Below are 19,215 nucleotides of genomic sequence, written 5' to 3' on the forward strand. Positions count from 1 at the left end.
CATTTTCTGTTTCTGTTTCTTTGGGAATTCACCAACATCCAGACATGTCACCCAAAGCTACATATCATGTTACTCTGGCAGATTAATGCTGATCAAGGGATTAAATCCAGGCTTGTGGATTTAGTTTTAAAATAGGTCCATGCTTTGGCAGAGAAGTCTGAGCATGAACAGTGGATACACTTCCCAGAGCTTCTGAGTTCTTTCTCATTGCTACCTTTTTGCAATTATTTTGCCTCTCTTTCTGAACAGAAGGAAATTGACTGACATGTCTTCTCATAGACACAAAAGGGGCATGGCAACTCAGCCAAAGTTGAAATGCATCTTTTGCCCAGAATGGAGTTTTGTGGCTTGTATTTTACTTCAATTTCAGACTCAAAATCAGTCATGTAGAGAAACAGCTGAGAAACACTGTCCTGTTCCTCAAAGAGACTCAGTGAAAGTAGGTTATTGCACCAGAATGAGAAAAACTACAGAACAGGGCTCTTTAGCATATAATCTCTTCATTGTAGGAAGAAAGTCAGTATTAAGAAAGCCTGTGTCCTTGCTGCCTCAGTAGAAATAATCATACCTTTGCCAGTCAGTAGACTCATTAGTTTCTAATCAGAATTACTTTTTATTCAAGGTTATAGTACAAATATCCCTCCAGGGCACTTAAGTGCTAGAAATCTTAGCAATCTAGAAATTTTAGCAATCTGGAAATCTTGTCCTTCATTAATCTTGTGGAATAACAAGAATAATAATTTCCCTTAAAACACCTTTCATCAAAATACACACAAACAATAATATGGCTTTGTAGGGTAGAATGATGTTTTCTTCCTGTTGGTCTGACATTAACTGCCAGTCACCTTCACTGGCTAATTACATCCATGTTCTGACCTGCCAGTGAACTATTCATTAGAGCTAATTGTAATCTGAGTCTCTGCAAATGATCTTCTTGGGGCTACTCTATGTTCTCCTAACAGTCTTCATAGAATCATAGAATCATAGAGTTGGAAGAGACCACAAGGGCCATCGAGTCCAACCCCCTGCCAAGCAGGAAACACCATCAGAGCACTCCTGACATATGGTTGTCAAGCCTCTGCTTAAAGACCTCCAAAGAAGGAGACTCCACCACACTCCTTGGCAGCAAATTCCACTGTCGAACAGCTCTTACTGTCAGGTGCTCAAGTGCTCTTCACTTTGTAGGGAAATATTGAAACTCATAAAGAGGTCATGGACCCCATGGTTCTGACCTGGTAAATGCTTTCAATATTTTTTTAAAATAGTAACTTATAAGCATTCCCTTATGTTACACATCATATTACTTTGTAATTGCTATCAGTTATTATTATGGCTTTTTATTATTTTAATAATATTTTTTAAAGACAATAACAACAATAATTACATTTTAGGGACTTTAAAAAACCTCAAGGGAAGGAATATTTTCAGGGGCAATATTTTAATGCACAGCTGTTTTTGCTTTGAAAACCTTTTCTCCAAAATGTACCTTTTACCATTTGACTTATACAACACCCTATTGCAGTGGCTTTTGTTGCCAAGCATATTGTGTAAACAAGCTTTTCAAACCGTTCTGTACCTACTGTCTCTTTGTTTTATCAGGGGCACATTCTGGCTTCCCTACTTTGTAAAAGAAAAGGGAAAAAAAGATAATTGGCAACTATACAATGGCCTGGATTATACACATCTTATGGAAGCTTTTTTATCATCATCAAGCTAAGCTAAATCTTCAATAAATAATTTAAATATACTTAAACATATCAGAGGTAGAAAACAGTACACATAAACATTGATTTTTAGAACAGTAGACTGTGCTGTTTTTGGTAAACTATTTAAAATGCACACCTAAGGATTCTGCGGACAAATCAGCAATTCCATGCATCCATCCAATCAGAATGGTTCTAGCAATTTGCACTCTAAGCATCTGTTTCCTAGCAACCAGGGAGGCAATCCAAGAACATAGCATTTTACATGCTATTCCGTCTTTGTAATGCTAATCATAGATTTGTATGCACTGCGCTTTTTGTTTTGTTTGGCAGAAGGTTAGAGCGACAAAATAGTGTTGCATGCCACCCCAATCTCCAAGTGGTGAGAGATTCCAGGGGTTCCAAGAGCTAACCCAGGTTTAATGTTACCTTTTGGAAATGAGGCACAGCAGAGACTGTGGTGTCTTTATGAAGTATGGTGTACACATACACACACACAACCTGAGCCTATGATGGAGGGGTTCACAGCACAAAAGGGTCTTGTTTGCCTATAGCCTTGGATTCAAACAGAAATTAGCCATGACTCTCTCTGCCTTTCAAGCTTGCAGCTTTTTACACTAGATCACATCGCAGCACATTGCCCTCATACCCTGGCTTTGTCCTTGTAACTATCTGAGAGTTGGAGGAGGGGCCCCACCCATTTTTCATCAGGCACAGAGCCCCCTGTTTTTCTTCTCTTAATTGCCCAGGAGGTTACCTCATCAGGAAGCTAGCTTGGCTCAGGGGTGGATTTAGGGCTTTGCGAGTGGTGCACATGAGTGGGCGCCATCTCAGTGCCCAGTAAACGAGTCACAGGGCTTTGGGAAGGAGGTGTGAGACTCCTAGAGTCCTCCTGGCTCCTTCCCAAAGCCTAGTTAGTGCTTTCCCAGCTTTAGGAAGGAAGTAGGAGGGCTCTAGACAGCATCTTAAAAAGCAGAGACATCACCTTGCCAACAAAGGTCCGTATAATTAAAGCTGTTTTTCCCAGTAGTGATGTATGGAAGTGAGAGCTGGACCATAAAGAAGGCTGATCGCCGCAGAATTGATGCTTTTGAATTATGGTGCTGGAGGAGACTCTTGAGAGTCCCATGGACTGCAAGAAGATCAAACCTATCCATTCTGAAGGAATTCAGCCCTGAGTGCTCACTGGAAGGACAGATCCTGAAGCTGTGGCTCCAAAACTTTGGCCACCTCATGAGAAGAGAAGACTCCCTGGAAAAGACCCTGATGCTGGAAAAGATTGAGGGCACAAGGAGAAGGGGCTGACAGAGGACGAGATGGTTGGACAGTGTTCTCGAAGCTACCAGCATTAGTTTGACCAAACTGCAGGAGGCAGTGGAAGACAGGAGTGCATGGCGTGCTCTGGTCCATGGGGTCACGAAGAGTCGGATACGACTAAACGACTAAACAACAAGGAGGGCTCTAGGACCCTGCCAGAGCCTTGAGTCTTCTTCCCAAAGCCGGCCACCTCCTTACCCGCCTTTGGGAAGGGAGCAAGAGTGCTGAGGTTGGGAGCACACCAAATTTTGGCCTTGCACAGGGCACCATAACACCAAAGTCCACCACTGCCTGGCTTGATTAGCTTTTAACACTTGCTAGGATTATGTGGGCCTCACACCCACAAACTCGTAATAATATATTATAAAACAAGGATGGAAGGCACTTGAAGGTCAGCTGAACTGAGGCAGGATACTTTCTACTAAAACACATTTCATAAATTAGTGCATGTTGTTTGGGTTATAGAGGTCACATACTGTATATTTTAAATGTCAGTGCTTAATGGCATGAATACCACTCCATGTGAGGAACTGAACGGGTGTTTGACTTTTTATATATTTATTTTATCAACTCTGCTACCTCATCCTACAAGCCATCTTAAGACTGTGACCAGCTGCTTCACCCATTACTATCTCTACTTTGCTCACCATCCAGCCTGATAAAGTGTTCTGGAGAACTTGAAAGGTTGCTCATTATTTTGTGACTTTGGGGTTAGTTTGAATAAAAGTATTGCCCATCTCTGGATTTCTGGATTTTTCATATGCACTGGATAGGGAACTGTTGAGCTGGATCCTGAATTTCCCCACCCCCTGCAGACCAATTTTGACAGGTGGATGGGACTTGTTACCTGCCAATCAATCACCTTACATCATGTTGTTAGGTGACAAACACAGCAACCTCCTTGGAAGATGCACTTTCAGCACCAGTAAGCTTTAAGCTCACCCTATTTGTGCCTTGGTAGCTGTGTCCATACCTGCACCAGAATTGATGTCAGGGGTGAGTCAGGTGGTGATGTGGTTTTAGAGGGCATGACCTTTTGGGCCAAACTGGGACTCATTAGACCCCAAGGCCAGGTGGTCCCTACCAGTGTTATGAACTAGTGTAACTTTGTTTGCTTATTGTGTGGTAATTTCTTGAAACTGAATTATATATGACTAGAATTTTCCATTGTTTGTAATGAAACAGATAAGTATTGGCTGTCTTTCATGTCTGCCACAATGCAAAGTAAAAGCATAAACAAAGTGTTTTTGGGTTTTTTTTAAATAATGCCCACGGAATCCTTCAAAATGTTCAGAACATCTCCATTAAGTGGAGACTGAAGCTGGGAGTATGTGGTGAAGGCACTGGGAGTATGTGGTGAGGAACAGAGAACACCTCTAGTTCTGTACACTGAATCCTTCAGTTCTGGCCTTGTTCACGGGGCACGATCCACTGGGCTGACCCTGTGTGGCTGTTCCTACCTTCTAATCTTCCTCACTACAGAGTTAAATAGAAACTGACTGGATGTCAGATCCTATAAGAAACGAAAAGGATGACATTTGTATGCATTTGTGAGATAATAAGCTTTTATGTAAGTCTATCAATGGATAGCCAAATATTTTGCTTCTAGGACTCTTTTGCCACTGAAATTCTTGGTTGTTAGCATAATGAACTGTACATCAAATATAATCTGTAATGTATGAGCAGCACTTCTTGCTTTATCAAAACCACTTAACCAGAGTTCAGACCAACACATTTTTATATACATTTTTTTAAAAGAATATCCATCAGTTGTAAACTTAAAATATTAGATGTCCGTAAAACTAATTTTTTTAAAAAAGATATTTCCTGGGATTGGATCAGAGGGCATTAGATCTATGTCACAAAGACAACATGTATGTTGTCTGGATTGCTATTTTTAAGCTAAACCTGTGCTATGGAATTTAATGTAGACCTTTGTTCTAAGCAGGTTCTTAAATTATGCTTTTAGTGCCAGTCTGTTTGTGTAGCTTGATGGCAACAATAATATTCTGTAGAATCACAATTAGAATTTTTGAAGCGATTTTACAAGTCTGCACAGGGACATGCGGCCCTTCAGGTAACCTGGGCCCAAGTTGTTCAGGGCTTCATAAGATCTTGAACATAACCTTATAGCTGATCAGCAGGCAGAGCAGTTCCCTGAGCACAGGTGTAATATGTGCACATCCAGATGCTCAACTCGATAACCTGGCATTTTGCAGTAGCTGCTTCTAGATCAATCCAAAATGAACCCCTACATGGAGTGCATTACAGTATTTCATGAGCCAGGAGTCAGCTTTGTGTGCTGAACAGCAGCCTGAAGGGGGAGAAGGGGGAGTGACTTCACCTGCAGCTCACCAGCCTTCAAGGATACAGAAAATACGCTGATGAGAACCAGCTGGGTTCAGCCTTCTTAAGCAGAGCTTCCAGCAGCAGTCAGATACTGGTAACAACATTTGCACTTCCTGGTCCTACCTTGCTACTTCCTGCTTGAGCCTTGACTCCATGATCATCAGATTCCTTGACCCCTGGACTCCTTTAGATACTGACCTCAGAGACTCTTCTGGCTGGCTGGCCTCCCACTCCACTGAGCCCTGCATGTTGTTGCTCAGCAATGAGACTACGATACAGTAGTCCATTTGTGAGGTTACCAATGCATGAATCACAGTGGCTAAGCTATTACACAGGAAAAGATGTAGTTGATGTACCAACCTAAGCTGATAATATGTACTCCTTGCCACAGAGGTCACCTAAGCTTCCGGGTACAGAGGTGGGTCTGGGAACACCCCCAAAGTACACACACACAGTTCCTTCAGGAGGAATGAAACTCCACTCAGACTGGTGAACTTCCCAACTTCTGAGTCTGGGGACCACTCACCCACAAAGTCTGTTATACCAGTGTTCAGGCTTGGTTTGTTGGCCCTCATCCAGTCCTCCAAATATATGTATCTTTTTATTGAAAAACTTCATTGCGTAAATTTCAAATGTGCCTTGGTTCATGAAGTGCAAGTTAGGTAGGTTTTTATTAAGGCTAAACCTAAACTACCCTCTCCTCCTTTTGTTATCTTGCAAGTGCAATGGGTTTGTTCCTTGATTCATTTTTTAAAAACTCACTTTTAAAATGCAAACCTATATCTGCAGGGGGGTCCCCTCTTATGGACAAAGTGGGGTGTAGCCCTGCCAGGATTCTTAACTTCCAAAACATCCAAAGCTGTGTGGTTTAGTCTTTCTCCTGCTACCTACAAACATATCAAACCATTTTTAGTGGCTGAGATCCTTTTTAGATCTCCTCTGCTTAGCCAATCATAAAAATCACTAGCAGGACTGAAACAGGACAGCCCTCAAAAGCAATAACAGAAAAACGGTAGGGCAGGTCTATGATCGCCCATCCTAAGCCAGTGAAAACAACACATTATTCATATGGGTGCTGCTGTCTCTGACTCTGGTTGTTTTTTTTTTAGGGGTGTGTGTGTATGTATGTATGTTTGTGCATGTAAAAGAGGGAGGGAGGGTGAGAGAAAAGCTCTACGCAGTTTTCCTTGGTTGAAGAGGTACAAAAGTAACATAATTGTGTTATAAAGCCCCTCCCTGGAAACAACCTTCATTACATTTGAGTTAGTTTACCAGCACATTACTGATTTCTGCTTTGAAGGTGCCTCAAATACCAGCAGACAAAATGAAACTAAAGAAGGAGAATAAGAAGTTAGACCCAAGTATATATGAAAGCATCCTTTGGAGAAGCAGTTGACTGTTATACAGTACATATATTTTTATTTTAAATAATCTTATCCACAATTGTGGCCATCTTTTGATAGCCAAAATGACTTAGGTCTGCTGACTTTTAATGATTTCCCCCCACTGTTTATCTATATTGACAAGAACAGTCAACAAAATGACATGGGAAATTATTACATTTTCATTATCAAGAATGAAATATCCTTTATTCACAGAAAAACTTTTTTTTTATAGAAAAAAACTTTCTTTGTTTTAAAATGAAAAAACAAACAAAATGCAGCTCAGAAGTAGAATTTGGTACTGATCCAAGTACTTTAATAAGGCCACAAATCATTTTGACAAATAGCCAGAAATAAAGTAATCTTCTACGAGACGAGAGACAGACATCATAATATCTGACAATGTCTGCCTAGCGATGCTTCTAAGGTACTGACAGGAGCATCAGGAGAGGAAAAGCAGGCACTTATTTGTCGACTTCAAATGACTTCAAATTCACAAATAATTTCTTTTCTAAGCATGACAAGCTCAAAAATTGCCTATCTTCTTTCCAATATCATCCATCTGGATAAAACCTGGAAAGTATGAAACGGACATTTCAGATTCTCAGCTTTATATCTTTAGGGGAGAGGGGAAAAAACCTCTGTATTGAAAACAACAAGAGAAGTCAAAGAAAAGACCTAAGTGCCCAAAACTAGCAACCTGGTAAAAAATAATCCTGCATTAATTTAACCATCTCATTATCCGTCAATTAATGAAAAAAGAAATTGCATTCAGACATCATCAAAAGGGGAAGAGTGAATGAGCAACGTTCTCCTGGGTGTGGCGCAGGCCTACTGATGTGCTTACCTCACTTTCAAAGTGACCAAGAGTTTTTGTTTTTCATCACACAAATCATCACTCCAGTGGTCTGCACTCTGTTTCCTCAAAACCACATGTCTTACACTGGGCTTTACTGTAAGCATGCAAGTTGGTGTAAGCATGACGTGCATGGTGCTGTGGTCTAAACCACTAAGCCTCTTGGGCTTGCTGATCAGAAGGTCAGCAGTTTGAATCCCCACGACGGAGTGAGCTCCCATTGCTCTGTTCCAGCTCCTGCCAACCCAGCAGTTCGAAAGCATGCCAGTGCAAGTAGATAAATAGGTAACACTGTGGCGGGATGGTAAATGGCATTTCCGTGCGCTCTGGTTTCTGTCATGGTGTTCCATGGCGCCAGAAGTGGTTTAGTCATGCTGGCCGCATGACCTGGAAAGCTGTCTGTGGCGAAACGCCGGTTCCCTCGGCCTGAAAGCGAGATGAGCGCCTCAACCCCATAGTCATCTTTGACTGGATTTAACCGCCCAGGGGTCCTTTACCTTGCAAGTTGAGAGGTCACTGAGCAGCTGACAGGCTCATTTTGCTTTGAAATAAATCTTGTTTTGAAATAAAGTTTTTTTGCAGGTAAAAGGAAGGCCTTTCCTTCAAACAAAATCAGTGAGCACATTTATGTCAGGCAGTTGGTAGACAGCCTCCCAGTTTCCCAGGATTTAACAAAATTCCAGGGAAGATTTCATTAGGTAACTCCTACCATGGGCTTTTCTGGATCAGGAAGCATGGGCAGCAGGGGAGACTGCAGAGCACTGGAGAAAGATACACACACAGAGGGAGAAAGAGAGAGATTGGTCTCTTTGCAACAGTAAAGTAAGTCAAAACCACTCGTATCCACTGAAATTCTAAACAAACAAACAAACAAAACAACAACTCTAAAGCAGCTTGCTAATGAGACAGAAAAAATGCAAAACTCTTTCACGAGGGAAGAAAACTTTTGTGAAACGACATGGTATATTTTTGTAGGGTGCTACAAAGAACTGCTCATTCAGCAATGATTTCAGGTCTAATTGATTACCCATGCATGTTTAGGGCCCAAAGATCCACAATCCAGAGCCCACAACAAATGGGTGAGGCTACAATCATATGCACATATATGGTGGGAGTAAACCCAACTGAACTGAATAGAGCTTATTTTGCAGTAGAGGAGTATAAGATTGCATGTGATTCCAGCTTCAGGGAAGATGGGATGACAAAGCAGGCCAGCAGGATGAGTGAAATTCACAGCTGGGTTGCTAGACCTCTAGGGCTGACCTGAAGCCTCCTGGTTTGCTTGCCCTCCCCCTTCCCCAGTGGCAGAGGGAGGGTTCGACTCTTCAGATGGGGAAGAGTACTTCTATTTATTTCTTATGGAGACAATGCATGCAGCTTGCAAACTTTGGCCGGTAAAAACTGGATGTATATTGCACAGACTCGGGAAGAGGCAGTTCTTCCCTCTTCCCACCTGTCAGTTCATGTCTCCCAATTAACCTTCTTCTCCAGGGCTCAGTGGTAGGAGGGAGCTCAGCGAAAAATAATCAGGGTCTGCCCCTAGGTGTCAAGTTTGGGTCTTGAAATCCCAGGATCTGGGAGGTTCCTGACCTGGAAACCCTAATCACAGCAAGGTTCGAAGTCTCCCCCCCCAAAAAAAATATTCAGTTGCAAAGCAAAACAACTGTGTATTTTAAGAGAGTTGTGGATTCTTTGTTTCTTTGTTTATATCTCACACTAGTTAGGCATGTATAATCACATCGGTCACATAGGTTGGGGAAAAACCTGTAACTGTATTACGGAGTGCACAAGGGGCACACAGTGGGAGAAGATGGAGAAACATTTTGTTCTGAGAGCAAACCCCATTCCCTACTTGCAAAGCACTCCATAGCACTCTTAGCAGTATATTGAATTCTACCCATATTTCTCCATAAATTAGATTGACCAAGGCATGCCCTAACACTTTGATCACAATGACTTCTCTTAGAATTAAATGGATTCCAATGAAGTTTTCTTTCACCTAATGCATTTGGAATTAGGTATTATTGATAATTTAACTAGCATTGCTAATAGCTTTAGGATTTGCCTCAGATATACCTGGATAAAAAGGTCTGTGCCTTTATGATGATGATTATTAAATTTGTATACTGCCCTATACCCATAGATTTCAGGGCGGTTCCTAAATGTTCATTTTGTATTGTTGTTAAACCTATTTTCAGTTATTTTCTATACTAAAACTACTTTTAGCTGTTTTAATTATGTTTGTAAATCACCTTGACACACACTTAAAAGATGATTCATAGATAAATAAAAATAACAGATAGGAAAGATGTCTTTTGAGAGCCAAAATAAGTTTTCAGTAGCAATGTGCAGCGTTTGCAGAAAAGTTTGTAGAACCTTTGACATGAACTTTCTCAAAACCCTGCTATTTAGATACCACCCTCGGTTTTTGGGAAATAGAATCTAGTTAACTGAAGAGCATTGGCAAATCAGAACTCTCAAAGTAAGAAATTGAAAACTAGAAAATAGATATTGTTGGCTTTTATGCTGTCACCTTAATTTCTGTGGAACAAAATCTAAAAGCTTGTCTAGAATGTGAATGACACAACTGGATGAAGAGGATTTTGTGGGGTTTTCTGTCTCCGAAGGGGAGGGAGAAGAGGTTTCAGAGGAAGAAGAATCAGACTCGGAGGTCCACCCCGAGGGAAGGGATCAGAGCGGGTGGGAAGCGGGTTTTGAATCCTCAGAGGATGGTGACAGGTCCTTCCGTGGGTTCCCCGCATCGTCGGCCGAAGAAAGGGACGAAGTTGGGTCAACAGGTCGGGCTGGGGGGTGGAGGGGGTCCTGGGGGGCAGGTGGATGTCAGGGAACTGACATCGGAGCTAGAGGCGGAGGGAAGGCTCTCAAATGATGCTGGAGAAGGGCCCAGCAGGGAGAGAGGCAGCTCCGCAGATGGGGAAGCAAATCAGTGCAACACCAGGGATATAGAGGGGCTGATGGGGGAATCAGCGAGAGGGCTCCAGGACTCTTCACCGGACACCAGCGGGGAGAGCACGGGTCCTCTGCTACCCACGCCCACCCTGCGCAGAAGACTTCCGCGCAGAGAGAGTAGGGGGAGACTGGGTGTCAAACAACTTTTATGTTGGAAAAGATTTAAGAAACGCCCACTGACGGATTCTGCTAGCGACTGAGGCAGCCACGAATTGAAGGGCTGTCCAGACAGAAAGGTTTAACAAGGCAACATAACCAGGAGAGGCGGCAACTTACGCACGAGCAACCCCATACCCATTACAGTAAACTTCAGAAGAGCATGATCACTCGCGCCTAATGATCCTTACACTTCTACCCCACTAACCAGGTCATCAACATTGGTTAGGACCAGATCTAAAATGGCTGTTCCTCTTGTTGCTTCTCCCACTTTCTGGACAATGAAGTTGCCTGCAAGGCCAGTGAGGAATCTGTTTGACCTTATGCTCTTGACTGAGTTTGACATCCAACAAATATCCGGGTAATTGAAGTCCCCCATTACTACTATCTCCCTTCCTTTTGCATGCTTGGCCATCTGTTCCAGGAAGGCATCATCTATGTCCTCCGTTTGGCTTGGGGATCTATAGTAAACTCCCACAATGAGGTCTCTGTTATTCTTCTCTCCCTTAATTTTGACCCAAATGCTCTCACTTTGGCTTTGAGGTTCTAAATCTTGGATATCTTCACAGGTATACACATCCCTGACATATAATGCCACTCCTCCTCCTTTCTTGTCTGGTCTGTTTCTCTGAAATAGATTGTATCCCTCCATTATTACATTCCAATCGTGGGACTTATCCCACCAGGTTTCAGTGATGCCTATTATGTCATATTTAGTTTACATCATTGGCTTCTTTTCAGTTATTGAAACAGAATCCCCATTTCCCTCTTTCATGCGGTTGACATAATTTTGGCACGCAGATGTAAGGCTGGAATATTGTAACAGAATATTATAGAAGCAGAGAGAGCATTAGTAGTTTACGAAATGACTCACCATGTAACCTTAAAATATAGTACAACCTGAGACGGATGCAATGAAAATAATTCTTGGTGAAAATAAGCAGTGTCATTTTTCTTTAAAACTATCTCAGAGCAGTTTGTTCAATTTTTTTAAAAAGTCAATTGTAATTTGAAGTCTTATTGATTTGGCATTTACCACACCTGTACACAATACAAAAAGTGGCCTACTGAAGCGCTGCAAATGTTCCTTCTTATGCTTTAGTGGGGGTTTTGTCCCTTTCAAATAGGAGACTTTTTATGCTGTAATACAAGACCAAACACCGTGACAGGGAAGGAGTTAGAAGAGTTGTTGACTTTGTTGGTAAGGTTTGTGGCGTTTATCAGTAAGCTAGCAAAGTCCCCACAAAGTATGAGGGACTATATTTATATTCAACTCTATATTCTTTGCTGCCATTGACTTTGACCTGGAAGGGACTCAAGAGCAAACAGGTGGTGGTGGGGGGGGGGAGGCAGGTCTAAAATAAGCTACAGATAGGAAAAACATATCCTTTGTGGATTCTTCCCCCCTCCCCACTACAGGAGAACATACATGATAAATTTTGACCCAGATTTTCTTTTTGTGTCTGTGTCCACCTCCCAAACTTTTGAAGAATTCTGTCTCTCTCCCCAGAAAATATTCTGTGAAATCTCTCCCACAGTTTCAAAGAATCTGAAATTTTCCATATTTCAACTAGCTTTGAGTGGGCTTTGATTCTTATCAAAGTGAAAATAAATGTAAAGCAATGTTTTAGAATTCGAGAAAGTTAAAAGAGGAACAACTTGTATAAAATGAAATTGTAAATATTCTTTAAATCAACCAAAAAGAAAGGGCTTTTAAAGGATACCAAAATAAGGAATGTGGTCATTAGAGATGGGTACTCTTTATGACTATTTTCTTGCCATTTAAACCTTGTGGGCAAAATCATCACTCAAAGCACTGAGAGTTACTGTGGTCTTGTGGATAGGATTTAGACATGGGAGTTTTGAGCCCACATGTCCTTTCTTAAACAGCCATATGCTCCCCTAGTGGCATTTTAGTCCATGTCCCTTTCCCCCACCAGTACAACAAAAAGGGGTTAGGTGGCACCAGTTATTGAATATTTCTAATCAATTGTGCTTTAACATGCTTATGTACTTTCACTGTTGTATATTTACTCTGGTTTCAATTCACTTTGGGACTTTTTGTAGTGGGAAGTGATGTGTGTGTGTGTGTGTGTGTGTGTGTGTGTGTGTGTGTGTGTGTCATAAACCCAAACTTAGTGAATTGTCACATGGTGTGGCTGTGACGATAACTAACATAAATGCAGAACGCACTTCATCACATTCACAGTAATAATCATTACTGAAATACATAATAATATCTTCCCACACAGTGTAACTCATAGGTGCCAACTCCCTGGGGCCCTGGGTGCCTGAGCACCCACAAAATTCCCCATGAAGGGGTCAGGCACCCACAAATTTTGGTGCCAGGACCATGCACACTGCATGGAACCCATGGCCCCAGTTGTCTGAATCTTGCTTATCTCATATTTTTAGTCATCCAGATAAACTATGTCCCAATTCCTACCCCTCTCCTTCCCCGCCATCCATATTGTTACTTTACACGGAAACAACATAAGGATTGTTGAATGTTTTCTACATTTTCCATACCATTTGTGTATATGATGCTGATCTGTGTTACCCAAATGTTTCCGAAGACATTAGAAGAGTATTGTGTGGAAATAAAGACGCCTAAGATTCCTAAAAACAGAGTTCCTTGGCCGGAATATTGAGGCTTCCAGTCATACATTGTGCTGTGAAGCAATAAATTGGAGACTTCAGAGCTCAGCTAGCTAGTGAAGCATACCTAATACTACTGCCATTCCTGCAAGGTGATTCTGGCATGCTATTACAGACCATGAATGCCAACAGAAAGTGGAATTCAAAGCTAGGGAAAGTTACTCTTCTGCCAATAGCAATTGCAGCAGGGAGGGCCAAGCAATGGGCCTTTACATTACTATCACTTAGATTACTCTCATAGACTCAACCTTTCTATCTGGAAACCCTTTTTTAAAAAAATGGGTGATGGAGTAGATATTATTATTATTATTATTTACTGAGTTTATATGCCACTCTATACCCAGGGGTCACAGAATAAAATTAACATAAAACCTCAAAATACCTAATAAAAATAAAACAATAACCCAATAGCCCGCCCCCCAAAAAAAACACATTTTAAAAGGGTATAGGATGTCAATCAAATCAACCTAAGGTCTGGTTGAAAAGGAAAAGGTGTAATATGAAGGCGCCAGGCGAACTGTCCTGGGGAGAGCATTCCATACATGGGGAGCCACTGCAGAGAAGGCCCGTTCTCGTATTGCCCCCCCCCATATGAAAGAATATTTCAGTACACCCTGTTTTTAATAGTATATAGGTCATTATTCACCAATCCCCTTAACCTTTGCTTGGATTGGGGTGGGGAGGATGGCAAGCTGACTTACCTATTCTGGACCATTCCAACCTCCTGAGCCCATCCGACTGTGAGGTCACTTGGAATCCTTGGAGAAATCTTGGAATTTTGGATTCCCATAGATATGTAGCACTAGTAGGAGCACTTTTAGACAGAGGGTGGGTATAGAGTGCTCTCACTCTGCTTCTTTTTACACTAGTTATCTTTTTTAATGCTGTGAAAGCAGTGTCAGAGCAGGACTTTGGGGCAGAAGCCAAGAGCTCTGTTATGTACTGAAGTTCTCACCCTGGGCCAGCAGGGGGATACTGTAGATAGTTCAGGTCCACATATGCAAATAAGGGATCGAAAGCGACGTTCAGTGATTGGATAGTTACAGAAAATGGTTTCTGTTGCGTTCTAGTGGAGCTCTATATAAGCAGGCTGGCTGAACCCTTCAGTTCAGTTCTATTTTGGCCTGTGAATAAACAAGAGCTGTTTGAAGAATCGCTGTGTTGTCTGATATGTTTACCCACAACTTAACAAGCTCCACTCAGCAGAAGGAGCAGGAGTACCCCTGTCCCCGGTGGGCCTGGCTTACCTCATTTTGAAGTGAAGCAATGCAAAGAGCAGTTGCTCTTTGGCAATGCGATGCGTGATTATTGGTTGTGTTGTCTGCCTTAGAACTCTGTTTTCAATTGTTTTCAGTATGTTCTACAGAGTATACTAGATATAGGATAACAGACATTACAAAAGCAGCATAAGTCTCCCGTGGTCTTGGCTTCTTTGGAAAAAAACGAAGGCTGCAACCCAATATTCACATACTAATAGAGAGTAAGCCACATTGGATGCAGTGAGACTTCTAAATAAGATTGCACTGTAAAACTTATACCACTCAGGACAGTGGGGAGAGTGAAACACTACCATACAAGTGTATCAAATTTGGCTGGTAGAATCCCAGTGGTCCTGCTGTAGTGTTGCTTTACCATATAAACTTTGCTTCTATTTATTAAGTGGGTTTTCAACGTGGCAATTGTGTGTACAGGCCTTTTATTAAGTGCTAACCTAAAACACCTGGCTTAAAAAAACCCTTTTGCAAGGTATTTGCCAAATACGTGTTTTGAAACTTAGGTCACTTAACATGCCTACCCATTTTCTAAAAAGAGATTACCTTTCAAGTAAATACAAAACAAGTATACATCTGACAGATTGTATGTTGTGTTCTTCAGAGGCCCAAGGACTTCAAAAAGGATATGTTACTTTCCATTTTTTTGTACAGGAACCACTACCTCCTTCCCTAGCAATCAAATAAGAAGAATATGGCAGGGAGGGATGGCAACACAACACAATGAGATGTGACTTGATTTGACATAGAATCACATTTATCTCCAGCTAATTTGCAAACTTACAAATGACCATAGTTACAGCAGTAGTATTTCCCTCCTGCCCTGATGTTATGTGTTGGTATGCACCAAGTAAGAACACAACAAGTTGCCCACAACAGTTAATTTTTTTATGAAACATAAATATTTAAATTGATTCCTAGCCCTGCCCTGTCATCACACCTAAAGTATATGAACCTTGTCTAGTCAGGTTAGATACCTGAGTCCAGCTGCCCATGGGATAACATCACAGAATTGAGAAGTTCTGAAGTACCGGGTCCACAATTAGTATCCTTATAAAACTTCTTTCAAATTTTATGGAGGTAACAAAAAGCAATTCACTATTACAGAAGCTGAACAGGACAGGTGCAATTCTACATTTTAGACTTCAAATATGACGTGTAATCAGAATTGACAAGGAAGGATAGATATGTTTATCATGCCATTTGAAACAGGAAAAACTCCAGTATTAAAAATAATAAGGTGTAATAGAGTTGTCCCCAGAAAAGCTGTGCGTTTACTGAATGCTTTATAAATATATACATTTTTAAAGATGGGCTCTCCCCAGGTTTTATTTCTTATCGAGAGGAGCAGACTTGATTGAAAAGGTTATTCATATAATGTGGAAGTGGCTTACCAAAAAGAAAAAGAATGGGGGGCGGGGCGGGAATACAACCCTCAGCAAAATGCATACAATGAGTTATCCAAGCTCACCAGTCCCTGGATGATAAGGGTGATGTGAATGTTGCAAGCAAGAATACAAACAATTGAGAATGTGCAACGAAGCAGGCTGCACTTGGACCTGATTGATAGCTTACATCCACTTGCTGGATTCACAGCATCTGCAGGTAAGATTTCATGCTCCATTAACTAATTCTGAGCATGCTGTGTCCCATTTTGCCAGGAACAATTAGGGATGGGCAAGCCCAGCTCAGACAAAATAAGACAAGAAGGACGCCAAACAACCATTCTGTTTTCCAAACTAGCTTGATATTCTGGAGATTTGAAAAGCTATTTGGAGATCCCAAAGATCAGCAGAAAAAGACTAAACCATTTAAATGCTGCAAAATATTTTGCACAAGGACACACTGATTTGCTGCTGAGCATATACACTCACGAGGAAACCATAACCAATGCTGATTTCTAATGTATGTCCCTTATATGATACATGCACTTTCATGTAACTCAATGCAATGTCATCAAATTCAGAGTTTACCTTTTTAAGTTGGCACTTAAGATATCTTGGCTATATGCTTACAACAATTCAGCTAAAATAATGAGTGCAGATACAAAGCCTTTTTCCTGGGGGATAAATGCCAGCCTGCCATGCCATTGTGCGTCTCACCTTGCATTTCTGAAATGATGCAATGTATTGGTAATGCATGGCCCTTTATGTTTAGGAAAGAGATGGGGGAAATTTCATGCAGGTGGTGAGTTACCTGTTTTGTTTTATGGTCTTCTGGTGTCATCTTTGCAAATGTTGCTGATGGAACTGCAGTGCTTCCCCACTACTACCTTCAGGGCACATCTCAGAAAAGCATGATATTCTCTTAGAGGAAAGCTGCTGGCACTAGGATAGTGGGCAGGGACAGACCTCTGTCTTCCTCCTGTATGCCTTTGCAGCTCCCACCAGTTATAAGGAAACAGGGCTGTAAGTTTTTGTTTGTTTTATGTGAAGGGTGGTGTTTTGTTTTCTGTATTGATGTGTTAAATTTTGATGGTTGTTGCTTTTAACCATTTTGTAGGTTTTTAAACTTGATGCATAATTTATTTATTTATTACATTATTTTCTTGTTACAAAATTGTACACACATAAGTTTTTAAAAATGACATGACTAACAAAATTGGCGGGGGTATTATTATTACGTATTATTTAAAGTGCATAACGAAATGATTACAATAAATCACTAAAATGAGTTCCTCAATAAATAAAAAGTCTACACCTTTTCCTTAATAAAGCACGAGAGCTCTGGTGTTTTTGACATCCTTCTTTGGTATCTCTGCATACAACCACTTCAATAAGCCCTCCTTTTGACCTGCGGTCCAGCACAAAGAACTATAATTTAATTTCAAGCTGACTGTGTTGTTATTTTCAGCCATCCTACCAGGACATTCTGGATGTCAAAAACTCTAACTTGAGGTCATTAAGAATAGCAATAATACTGCATTGTGGGGATTTTTACATTGAAATACTGATATCAGGGTGAAAGCTGTGACGTACTATCGTCATTACACTGAAATACACGCATGCTTTGATACTGCAGTAGCATCCAATCATACATATTGGTCAGTTACTTGTAGGTCTTTGGGTAATAAGTGTCTAATAAGTCATCATCACCATTGGAGTAAGTGGTAAATGTATTGTTCAAAGTTATGACCCAAGGGATTGAGAACGCATGTTCCATGTAAACATTTAAAATCATTTGCAGAACTCAAAAAGCATTGTGTGGATTTAATGCAGAACATTGTAGCAGATGATCTGGGAGATGGGTGGCATTTCTCTTTGTAAAAATGTACAACCTACTTTTTGAACTTGGAGGTAATACTGTATCTCAAAGGGGAAACACAAAAAATAGCAATAAAAGTGTTGAATGGCAGCCAACCTCTGACTCCCTTTTTATGATACTCAAAAACCAATAATACAATCAAGCTCCTAATCAAGGAAGCAATCAGAAGCTCTAGAACAGTTACATAAAACAAATAATCAAGAGAGCTGTTTATAATCACACTTTAAAACACAGTGAATGGAAACTCGTTGAACAGGAACTGGGAGAAACTGTGAAGGCTTTCAGTAGCTACTGAATTAAGATCGGACAAGTCCTCAGAATACGAGTACCTCTGTGTCCCTGAAGCTTTTGGAACAAACTACAGCAAAATCCTAGAAGCTTTAGTAAGTAAGTTAGAAGCTTTAGAAAAAATTGATAAACTTTCTCTTAGGTACACTAATAATAGCTTTTTCTTTTTCTGATGTTCAGAAGTGAACCCTTTTGCTTATGAGGCAAAAATGGCAGGATCCTCACACTAGAGCAGGGGTCCTCAAACTTTTTAAACAGGGGACCATGAACAAATTCCTATGCACACTGCACATATTTTATTTGTGGTACACAAAAAATAGGAAAAAACAATACAATATTTAAAATGAAGAATGATTTAAATCAACATAAACTTATAAGTATTTCAATGGGAAGTATGGGCCTGCTTTTAGCTATTGAGATGGACAATATCTGGTTCCATATTTGTCAAAGAGTCCTCCCCTGGTCTTACTCAGCTTCATGAAGAAGGGGGAAATACCTCACAATCTGAGGAGACAATTGTCTGTGTTGAGTATAACCTTGTTTGATTTCTTGTGATGCTCAGTTTTCTTGTTTGCTACTTCACAAAATACTAATAAACCTCCTCACGGAGGGAGGGGTGGAGAGAGAAATGGGAATGGCGGCTTGGCTGAGGTAAAAGTAAAAGCCGTCCCTCCCAGTGCAAGCTAGGCTAGGCCCGTCCTGGTCTCCTTCACCCGGGAGTGGGGCCACCACAAGCCCAGCCAAGTGCTCCTTTGAGCCGGAAGAACGGGCAGATGAGTGCGTGTGTGTTTTTTAACCTCCTTTCCCTTCCCTCTCTGAATGGCAGCAAAAGGCTCCTCATGACAGCACCTCTGATGTCACTTACCAGCTTCTTCCTTCCTTTCCTTTTCACTTTGCTCGCTTGCACCCCCTCCCTCTTCTCTTCTCCTCTCCTCTCCTCTGCGCTGCACAAGTAGCAATTGCCTCACATGGGGTTCCTGACGTCAGTTCCGGTCCCCACA

General features: G+C 41.2%; 3 long non-coding RNA genes across 4 annotated transcripts in view; 1 reads left to right on the forward strand and 2 right to left on the reverse strand.

Annotated features, from left to right (window-relative positions):
- Nucleotides 1-5,594, reverse strand: part of LOC308577240 — a 57,305-nt gene extending 51,711 nt beyond the window's left edge. Inside the window, exon 1 of the long non-coding RNA XR_014003538.1 lies at nucleotides 5,493-5,594. This is a non-coding gene — a long non-coding RNA (uncharacterized lncRNA). The remainder of the gene's footprint in view (nucleotides 1-5,492) is intronic.
- A 1,451-nt stretch (nucleotides 5,595-7,045) lies between these two features.
- Nucleotides 7,046-14,181, reverse strand: LOC308577294. Its single transcript, XR_014003574.1, has 2 exons — nucleotides 14,093-14,181; nucleotides 7,046-7,324 (listed from the first exon to the last, which is right to left on the reverse strand). It is a non-coding gene; the product is annotated as an uncharacterized lncRNA (long non-coding RNA).
- On the forward strand, nucleotides 14,179-18,016 carry LOC308577291. Of its 2 annotated transcripts, XR_014003569.1 has the most exons (3): nucleotides 14,179-14,219; nucleotides 15,584-15,707; nucleotides 17,385-18,016. It is a non-coding gene; the product is annotated as an uncharacterized lncRNA (long non-coding RNA). The 2 variants fall into 2 exon arrangements; XR_014003570.1 differs by lacking the exon at nucleotides 14,179-14,219 and having other exon boundaries at nucleotides 14,890-15,707.
- The last annotated feature ends 1,199 nt before the right edge of the window (nucleotides 18,017-19,215 follow it).

This window comes from Podarcis bocagei, assembly GCF_964188305.1.
Source record: "Podarcis bocagei genome assembly, chromosome: 2".
NCBI classification, from domain to species: domain Eukaryota; kingdom Metazoa; phylum Chordata; class Lepidosauria; order Squamata; family Lacertidae; genus Podarcis; species Podarcis bocagei.